This window comes from Sabethes cyaneus, chromosome 2 (genome assembly GCF_943734655.1).
Source record: "Sabethes cyaneus chromosome 2, idSabCyanKW18_F2, whole genome shotgun sequence".
Lineage (NCBI taxonomy): Eukaryota > Metazoa > Arthropoda > Insecta > Diptera > Culicidae > Sabethes > Sabethes cyaneus.
Genome location: NC_071354.1, coordinates 42,214,995 through 42,225,125, shown reverse-complemented (window position 1 = coordinate 42,225,125; position 10,131 = coordinate 42,214,995). Strand labels below are relative to the sequence as shown.

General features: G+C 39.0%; 1 pseudogene; it reads left to right on the top strand.

The window, feature by feature from the left end:
* Nucleotides 1–1,647: 1,647 nt before the first annotated feature.
* On the top strand, nucleotides 1,648–9,646 carry LOC128735343 (uncharacterized; annotated as a pseudogene).
* Nucleotides 9,647–10,131: the final 485 nt, after the last annotated feature.

The window sequence follows — 10,131 nt, the reverse complement described above, 5'->3', positions numbered from 1 at the left end:
GGTGGCAAAATGGAAAATGGAGTGTGGCGCAGACGCATGAATCATGAGCTGTACCAAGTATACAAATATGCTGATATAGTGAAGGTAGTGCAATGTGGCAGGCTGCGGTGGGCTGGACACGTGGCCAGAATGCCCGATGAAAGAGTAGCCAAAACTATTTTCAGCAGAGAACCAGGAAGAGGCCGTAGACTCCGAGGCAGACCCCGCACCCGGTGGGTATGTGCTGTCGAAGACGATGCACGTTCAGCTGGTGTTCGTGAGGATTGGAGAACGGCAGCCCAGGACCGACGGTACTGGAGGACTATAATTCGTTCGGCGCAGGATCGGTAACGGACCGTTGCCACTAAAGAAGAAGAAGTTAGGTTTTGACTCCTGGAAATGATCCCTATATAAAACTTTTTTTTATAGAGCCCCTAACTATTGTAAAAATTAAAAAAATAAAAATATGCATATTTTAACCCATTGCTCCCCGAACATACTACCCGCATTTTACACCAGCATCCTCTTCTATTTTCACCACCTGGAAACCATTATACGGAATCTTGTGCTACTCTTTACTCTTGTAGCAAGAAACTTTAGTAAAGATATCGAATGTGATCATTAACTTTCCAATCGTTCTGCCCTTTTTACTCGGCCGCCAATATATATGTGCCAAAATCCACAGCATAGTTTGTTCTTCGTTTCATATGTAAACATTGTTTGACAGTCGCTTCTTTCTTTCGACGAGAAAAAGTAGGAAGAAGCCAGCTGACGGTTCTTGAATCAACTGCATCAGTAGTTTATTTATTTACACAATAACCATGGCGACAAAGCGAGTGAAAAAGTGCTGCGTATTGGGTTGTAAATCGACCCGCAATAATTTCGAGCTTAGATTTGTTTCGGTTCCTTTAGATACTCGAAAGCGAGAATTGTGGGTAGTACTTATGCAACCAAATAAAATAATCAAGCAAATGTATTACTGTCAAAAGCATTTTAATGTAAGTATAAAGTATATCATACGTTGTCATAAACGATCAACAATCAATTAATAATGGTTTACATTCCCTAGCTAGAAGACGATTGCGTTGATTACAATGACATCGAGAAAAAACACGAAGGCTTCCGACGATATCTGAAATTGAAAAAGGACGTGTTACCTCACAAAAACTTACCTTTTCATTCAACAAACCTTTCTTTACCACAACTGAGTCATGCAGCTCCATCAATTGTTGCAGACACCAAAACCCTTGATTTAAAAACTCAAATTGAATTTAAAATATCACTACCGGCTGAAGGAAGTTCAAAATCATCGCTACACGGTATACATATTTCAATTGATATTTAAGAAACATATAATCAAAAGTTATTTTTATAGCATTGCCCTGTGAATATGAGATCGCTGATCCTCTACATGTGGCCGACCAAATCAGTATAATTAAAGAACAAAATTACGAAACTGATAATTCTATTGGACAAGGAAGTAATAGGATATAAATATAAAAATATATTTCGTTTACCTTTAACATATTTTATGGGTTTACAGGTTCAAACGTTGATGTCTCGGTATCGGAAAGTTTCATTTTTGGCTCTTGCAAACCAGATAGCCTCTATGTTCTTAGTCGCTAGCCAACATCTACACGTTTTACTGGATCAGCGGAGTCTCTGCACATGTATAACGCAAATAGCATACAAAGAAAAACTCAGTTGGAATTTACTATGGAAACAATGAGGAACAATCCGAAAAGATATATGGGAATTAACGTAGAATCAGTTCATTTATTGAAAATTTTATCGGATGCTACGGAACTTTCAGAACGCGACCTCTATCTGATATTGAGAAAAGTGAGACGTGACGAGCCATATTGACAGTTGGCTGATTGCTTTTCTATAAGTATCACATCAGTTAGTCGAATTATTTCGGAAAACCTAAATATACTCAGTGAAGCGTTAGAAGAATTCATTATTTGGCCAGAACTAGAAGAAATTCAGTACAACCTACCAAGAAGCTTTAAACACCGATACGCAGCAGTAAACACGATTATTGACTGCTTCGAAATCCAGATTCAAAAACCGTCACAAGCCGTTCATCAAACATTGACATATTCAATGTATAAAAAAATGTAATACCAACTTTGTATCAAAAGGCGCTGGAGGAAGGATTTCGGATGTAGAATTATAGCGAATTCATAAATTAACCTGGGTTCGTGCTAACTCCAACCCGAAATTTATGAACGATACGGGCAGTTTGACAGATCGACCCGTAAACCGTAATGCTAGACAGTTTTAACCTGCACTTCAAACTGAATGCTGTCAGTTTAACCGAGATGCAATCTCGGTTAATTTATGAACGCTTTGACAGCACTTCGATTAAAACTGAGTGCTAATCGACCTGAGCCAGGTTAATTTATGAATTCGCTATTAGTAAGGGTGAGCGGATTTCTCGAAAGATTAACTCCGCATACAATGGTGATGGCCGATCGCGGATTTAACCCTTTATAAGGCCGTGGCAATTAAATTGCCACCTACGATAGTTGTTTTGCGTCTATAATGACATCAATAGGGGAACAAGGGGTAAGAAGGCCCGGCGGGGTAAGAGGGACCACATTGATTTCGTCAAGAAATCCTTAAATTTTCTACAAATGCCCCAGTATGTTTTGTTTATTAGCCTATCTAAACACTTTCGAGATAACCTGTGGCACTCGGCCGTATCCAACGTCAAAACTAGAATCGAAACAAACTTTTCGTTCGCAGTGTCTTCATGCGATATAATTTCAGCAGCAACAAATTTAAGGTTTTTCAGCAAAAAAAGTTATGTATTTTGTCGTTTCTCTTACCACTGACTTTAATTGGGCAATTCTTTTTCTGCATGTGGCGGAAAAGGTATATAAAATAGTACGGATTGAGAGATAAAAGCAAAATAATGTAAATTGTTAAGTAGGGGTAAGACGGGCCATTTTTCACGGGGTAAAAGGGCCATACGTCATACGTGCTCATAATTGCCTAAAGTTCTTCTGTTTAGTGTTTTAATAGATTTTAAAAATATTGAATAAAAAAAATCAACATTTTTCCTGTTGAATTTGACTAACTTTTTTATTATTCTGACAGATATGCATTTTGTTTATGACTTGCAGGCTTCATCAGTGTCTTTTTCGAAATAGAGTACATCTGTAATAAAAATTACCCCTGAATCTGAGATCATCCTGTCTAACACAGAGCCTCCCACGTCAAAAGAAGCCAACAAGTGCCATTCGAATAACACAATCAATGTAAATTTGGATCTAATGGAATCAAAATTCGATGATTCCAATTCACATTTAATGTGTTGCCTTCTTTGCCTTCACCTAAAGTGTATACCCTTCACTTAAGAGTAAACGCCCTGCTGACAAACCAACAAAAATAACGCCAAGAAAAGAGTAGATAAAAACCAGTGGAGTAAAATAACGTCTACTCTTATTTTCAAAATTTAACTAGTAGTAAAATTCCTTCTTTTAGCAGGTGTCTAAATTAAACTATACCTTCTTTTAGCATGTACCTAAAAACCCCTTAAGAAGTTGTTCTTACTTAGTTAAAATATTGAAATTGCGTTTACAACTCAAAGAAACCTTCAAATCTGCCACAATCCACCTTACTCCGCCATGGTCCGTCTTACCCCTTTGGTGGTCCTTCTTACCCCGGCTGGTTGTGAACGAGTAATTTTTAGACGTTTCTAAAAATTGATGAAAAATTACAGAAAAATAGACTAATTAATTCTTTATATAATTTTTAATGGTAGATAAATGAATGCTTTTCCATGTGTGGAACAAGAAAAGGTGAATTTTCGTACACATTTTATGCTAGCAATTTATTCGCTTAGTGGGGCCGTCTTACCCCGTCTTCCCCTATAATTACAGAAGCAAAATAAAAAATTTTTGTTTGTGGCAATATAGTTTCCACTGCCTTATAAAGGGTTAAACAGGTCGAAAATGAGCTGAGAAAACATAAATGTGTTTTGGTAAGACCGCCTAGTACAATTGTTTTTTTTTTGGTTTTTATTTACGTTTGATAATTCAACGGACAATGCACATGACTTTCGAAGCCAATTTGGAGCCAGCTTTTGATTGGCTATCACCCTGTCACATTTGTACAATGTTGCCAGAAAAGCTGCAAAAAATTTGTCGCCAGTGCTGCCAAAACGCATCTTTTTACCTTTGTTATACTATAACAAAGGTTTAAAAATTGGTCGAAAAACACGAAATTGATCCGAGGCCCGGAGGGCCAAGTCACATATACCAATCGATAGGGTTCGACGATTTGAGCAATGTCTGTGTGTGTGTGTGTGTGTGTGTGTATGTATGTAATGATTTTTTCTATCGCCTGTTTCTCAGAGATGGCTGAACCGAATCGTTCGCTATTACTCTTGTTTGAAAGGTATTATTGTCTAGTAGATCACTATTGAGTTGCTTCGTGATACGACGTTTCGTTTAAAAGTTATAAGCAAAAATGTGAAAAATACGTGACACGGGTTTCTCTAGAACTACATGACCGATTTCAACGATCTTAGTATCAAATGAAAGCCCTTATTAAAGCTAAATTATTCAGAAATTTTTAATTGAAAACAAACAAGTAGTTTAAAAGTTATGCTTAAAAAACCTGTTTTGACAAGGTAATAATTATCGCCTGTTTCTTAGAGATGGCCAAACCGATTTATGCGCTATTAGTCTCATTTGAAAGATAATATATGCTAATAGATCACTATTGAATGGTTTTTTGATTGGACGTTTAATTTGAAAGCTATGAGCAACCGTATACACCACACCAAAATTAACAATAATTTATAATGATTTTAACCAAGATAATTTACCTAATTTCAATTATTTTAATATCAAACGAGAGGTTTTGACACTACGAATATATATGCAAAATTTCATAAGAATTGGTTGTACCGGTCAAAAGATATTAACCCTCGAACACTCGCGCCAACTTTTGTAACGCAGTTCCTCGCACGCACTATAACCCCAAACCAAACAAAACGTGCGCACTAGAGGTTTGACTGGGAAAACTTGGTTTTAGGTTTATCGAAACTTTAGAATAGTTTCTTGAAATTAAAAGCTCTATCGTCTGGTGGAATCTAAATTTTGATTAATCCCCCTAAAAGTGAAATAAAAAAAAATATTTTTCTTCAGTGTCGATATAACACATTGATGTGTTCTGCAAAGTTATAGAGCATATTATTACAAGAAATTTTGCTAGAGACAGTAACCTTCCATCTCTGCAGCTAAGATAGAAAAATCTTATTTATTGTATATGAATTTGTAAACTCAGTTTTTATATTTTTGCTCTTTTTGTAATTGTTTTATGACTTTTGCTTGTATTACAAAGTTGTACAAATGATAAAAATACACAACTTTGCTGAATATAGTATACCTCTATGTTTGCTTGTTTAGGAACTGTAGAACTTTGATTATAAAAAATACCTTAATTTTGACTACGAATTACTCGACTACCAGCAGACGGATACATTTTAAACATTTTACATTGGCTAGTTTTGCTGCATACAGACACCATTTTTCCATATGAAGAAACGAGAGAAAATTCCACTTGGGGTCAATTGCGGTACACCTCGCATGCTGATTGTTTCGTTTCTGTGATGGTGGTTCATGCTGATCTATTTTCCCAACAATTTAATTTATTAATGCATTGAATAATTATGACATTTTGCTCAGAATAAGTTTATTGAAGAATATACGTTAGTTAAACAACGATTTGTAACTTTATAACATTATGGCATTGAAAAACCTACACGTGTTGTACAAAATACAACAGCGTGAGTAACCGAAGGTTAATAAAAATTGATGAAAATTATTCAAGAAAACTCTATTGATGTGAATCAAATAGAATGGCGTTACAGGAAATTATGCATAGTTCAAAAACCTATAAACTAGATCTTTACTAGGCAATGTATATGTTAAACAATAAGATTTCCTCTTACAACTTACTTTTATTGGCACTTACTCAAATTAATAACAACTTATTTATCCTTACTCAGCAATTTCATGAAAAAAGGATCTATAAAAATTTAAAAGTGTTCCTATTTTGTTCAAAATTTATAAACTTATTCAATTTTCAAAATTTTTATGTAAACCAACGCATTACGCAACGTTAACCAATAGATGAATTATGTTCCGAAAACGTGTCGATTTCTATCTCAAATACCAAGTAAGACCGTATAACGAAGGTTCCTTTCACCACTAGGTGGATTAAATCGGGTTTTTATATTCAACATTCGTGATTTGGTGAAAAAAAATTCAACATTCTTGCAATTTTCATCGTTTCAAAAGTCATAGTAAATTCTAGAGGCATTAAAAAACAATTTTTTTGCACCATTCAGCATCATATTTAACGTACTTTCAGGGAAAAATAAGAAAAGCAGGGGTATGATTTGACGGAAAACCTCTATTCTACCAATACACTAACTCGAACAGCAGTGGGGCGATACCTGAAAGGTGTTCCGAGAGTAGTTTCAGAGTTCGTAGAGTTTGCAATTTTTTCAGTGCAGCATTGCTTTAGCATTGCGACAATTTCTTCTTTCTTGCTTAAGTAAAGCGTATCCTTCGCAAAGTGCTACGACCAAGAAGCATACGTCACTGTACGAAGCTGACAATGTACCCTTATTTAACCGATAGTTCTTTACGGACTTAAAGCTGTGATGTCGCTCACATTGGAAATACGCGCCCTTGTCGTGTTTGACCGGAAGATGCTGCGGATGATATGAGTACAAACTGAAAGCGGAGAATAGCGGAAGCGTATGAATAAGGCATTGCTCGGAGAGATTTGTAAACCTTTATTATAGTATGACAAAGGTAAAATGTTCTGTTTTTTGAATTAGCAACTTCTAAAATTTCGGATTGCCAATTATCATGACAAACTTCCGTTAGAGTTCAATATTTTACAATTCATAACCGTTTTAACCCACTCCAAAGGACCCGATCGATTTCTACACAAGTTAGCTGCTCAATCATCAAAACTGATAAATTCCTCGGAAATACTTCAATTCGCCAGCAGCGGGTAGAGAAAAAATAAAAACGAATCCTTTCCGTGACCGTCATCGATTGCTTCGGGCCATCGAATGTGCTTGCGAGAGCAGGTTAAACAGGGAACCCGTTCCGTTCGACGATAATTTGGCAATCTTTATTCTACTTTTTCCCCGTTGTTTTGGCGAAAAATCGCTTACCCATGCTACCGGTTCGCAGCTACCGTTCGCCGACCGCCACTACCGGTGCTCCGTGGTATGCTATGGTACCTATACCTACCTTGCTCGCTTATTTATGCTTACGGAGCTATTTTTCGGTATTTTGCTCGACTTCCGGAGTCGATGAGAAAATGTCGGATCCGGTAGGCAGGCAGGCAAGCAAACAGGCAAACCGTCGGCAATAATCGCTATTAAATATTCTTGGATAAATTGAGCCAAGTATGGTAATGGGAACAGCTGCTAGGAATGTTTCCTTTTACGCCGTACGCTTGGGCTTGGGCTCGGGCAGCGGTTTTAACCGTGCGGTTTACTTTCATTCGGGAAGTGGTGGATCCTTTTTTTCTCTCGCGAAACGGCGTTCCGATTATCGGAACCATTTGGGCACCCAGGCGAACGTTTTATCAGCGCGCACTGTTAGCACATCAGCTGAGCACGTACTTTGCAATGTAAAACTTGGTGCGTGATTCAATTTTGCACCATTATAAAATCAGATGTTTTATTTGCTCGGTAAGTTGGATTAGATAATCGTTACAATAGCAATGTAGATAAACTTGGTTTCTTTTTATGATACTTGGAGCACGATAGCGTGGCTGGGCGATTGCCTTTCACTTCTAAACGGCAATCAAAGTTATAATTCTAATTATCCTTGATTGCTTTCATGGATCTGCTTTGTTGTCAAATAAGCCGGCAGTTTGCTGACTGAGGCAGGCAATCAACGTTTGGTCGGTTATTTTTGTCCCTTCTCGACGCATGCCGAGTTTCCTGCTGTTTTATTGCCTCTTCTCGGCCGAAGCAAGGCGGTACACCGTTAATGATTACGCGGTTCCATCGGTCGTTCTTCGTCCACCCTGTCCATTCGCTCGGTATCGTCTGGTGCGTATATTATTCCTAATGTTCGCTGATCCAAGCGAAGAAACGCTCCTTCGATATGTGGCATATCTTTCCAAGGACACCGTTCGGGCACAACCCGGGGCAGAAATAATTTATCCTGCAACCCACGATGTTGTAACGCAGCAGTGGTTCTGCTGGGCACCCTGCGCTGCTGCCGGGGGAAATTAATGTCCGTAGGTTGGAATCGTTTAATCGAGTGAGCACCATTTTCGTTCGGATTAAAGTGGGATGTGTTCGGTCGATGGGGTGAAATTCACCGGACGTACAGCGATGGTCAATCGCTAAATTCCGGACGATTTCGTCCGATGGTCGATCCTTCATCGGGCTGTCGGCGCGGCCGGCAGTGTAAATGTGCAGAACGAGGACGATTTCTAGTGAAATGTAATTTAACGCTATTATCATTCGGAGGGTAATTCCCGAAATGTCCCACTGAAGGACACTCGACACTGGTTGTTCCGCTCATTCATGCCGTCTGCTGGCATCGCTCCATGGGACTGTAATTATTCAATGGGAGAGGAATTTTCTTTTGTCAACGAAAGTGTCATTCAAATGAATGTATCTGTACTATAGATAATTATAAAGCAATTTATAAAACCATGCTTTTCAAATAAACACAAGTGTAGCAATTATGGCGTAAGTGTTGCCAATGGATGGAAGGGAAACTTTCACATTTAGAATGCAGAATTTAATTACGCATTTCGAGTACAAATGGAGATTTAAAAATAAATGCTAAAAGCAGTATCGCAAAGTGGAGAGTGAAATTGCCGAACCAAATGGTCCTAGTTTTATTTCCTTGTCCGTGTGCTCCGGTATTAGAACCCAAACTGAACAGCCACGTAAAAACTACTTCCAATCCACTTGCTTCGAAATCCATTAGCGAAAACTCATCACGCGAAACAAAATCAATTTCCCATAAGCATTTCACCGCACCGGACAGGTGGAGTAGATCCTGTTACCGCATCAGGGCCATTTTTCGTGTGTGTGCCCCCAGCTGCCTGCAAACTATACCCGTAAATATCCGAATGCAGATTCCTGCGAATCCAATCCAATAAAAGGGTAGCGATGCGTATTGCTATGGTTATACAAAATGAAATCGCATCATAAATTGCACCTTTCCTGCAGCGCCGAATTGCGCAAATATACGTACGTAATCCATTACGTGTGCCCGTTTTCCTGGTCAGTTGGCCTTCCGGGCCTACACGACCGTCGTCATCGTTGGCGGATCGCGTGATACTGGAGAGAATATATGCGAACGCTGGTGATGCCCGTGCTGCACCAGTGTGCCGAGTGGGGTGGGTCCTAAAGTTGGTTCCGGCTGCGATAAGCTCGAAGCTCTGGATGCACCCTAGGTCGCGTTCCAATCGCCACCCCAAAACGAATCCACATCCGCTGCTGATAGGATTTAAATTAAATTTATGTTTGCATTAACATTCATATTGGTGCGTTATTAAGCGGATGGCTCTTTTTATTACCATTTCAGTGGATACCCTTTCATGCGTGACCATCATCATCGTTGATGTTGATCATCAGCACCATCATCAGCAATAGCAGCATAAACCTTCGCCCGGTGTGCGGAGTAACTGGCCTGGAATCCCGCAGAATCGAAATGCAACTGAGATCCGGTCCAGTCCTGGGGCGGACATCAATCAGCTTATGCATGATGGAAAATTTTCGATTTTTCGCTCTTCCTTCTGCCGTTGTAACGCAGATCGAGCAGCAGCGTCAGTATCTATACCCAGTGAGCATCGGATGGGTGGTGGCGGTGATGGTGGTGCTGGTGGTGGGGAAGGGTGAATGGATGAGAGCTGTTGCTGCGTGCTGACACAACCGGATGGATGCATTTTCCATTTCGAATCTGACGTTCGAATTGATTTACGCGAATTGCCGGGGGTAATTGATGATCTTCCACGAAACTACTCCGCTCGATACAAGGGTTCTTTGTTTGCTGAATGTACGGAAAATGGAATTGATTTCAACAAGTTTTCTAGACAAGAAAACAAGCAATGTAAATAGTTTGGTTACGGAAAGCACTA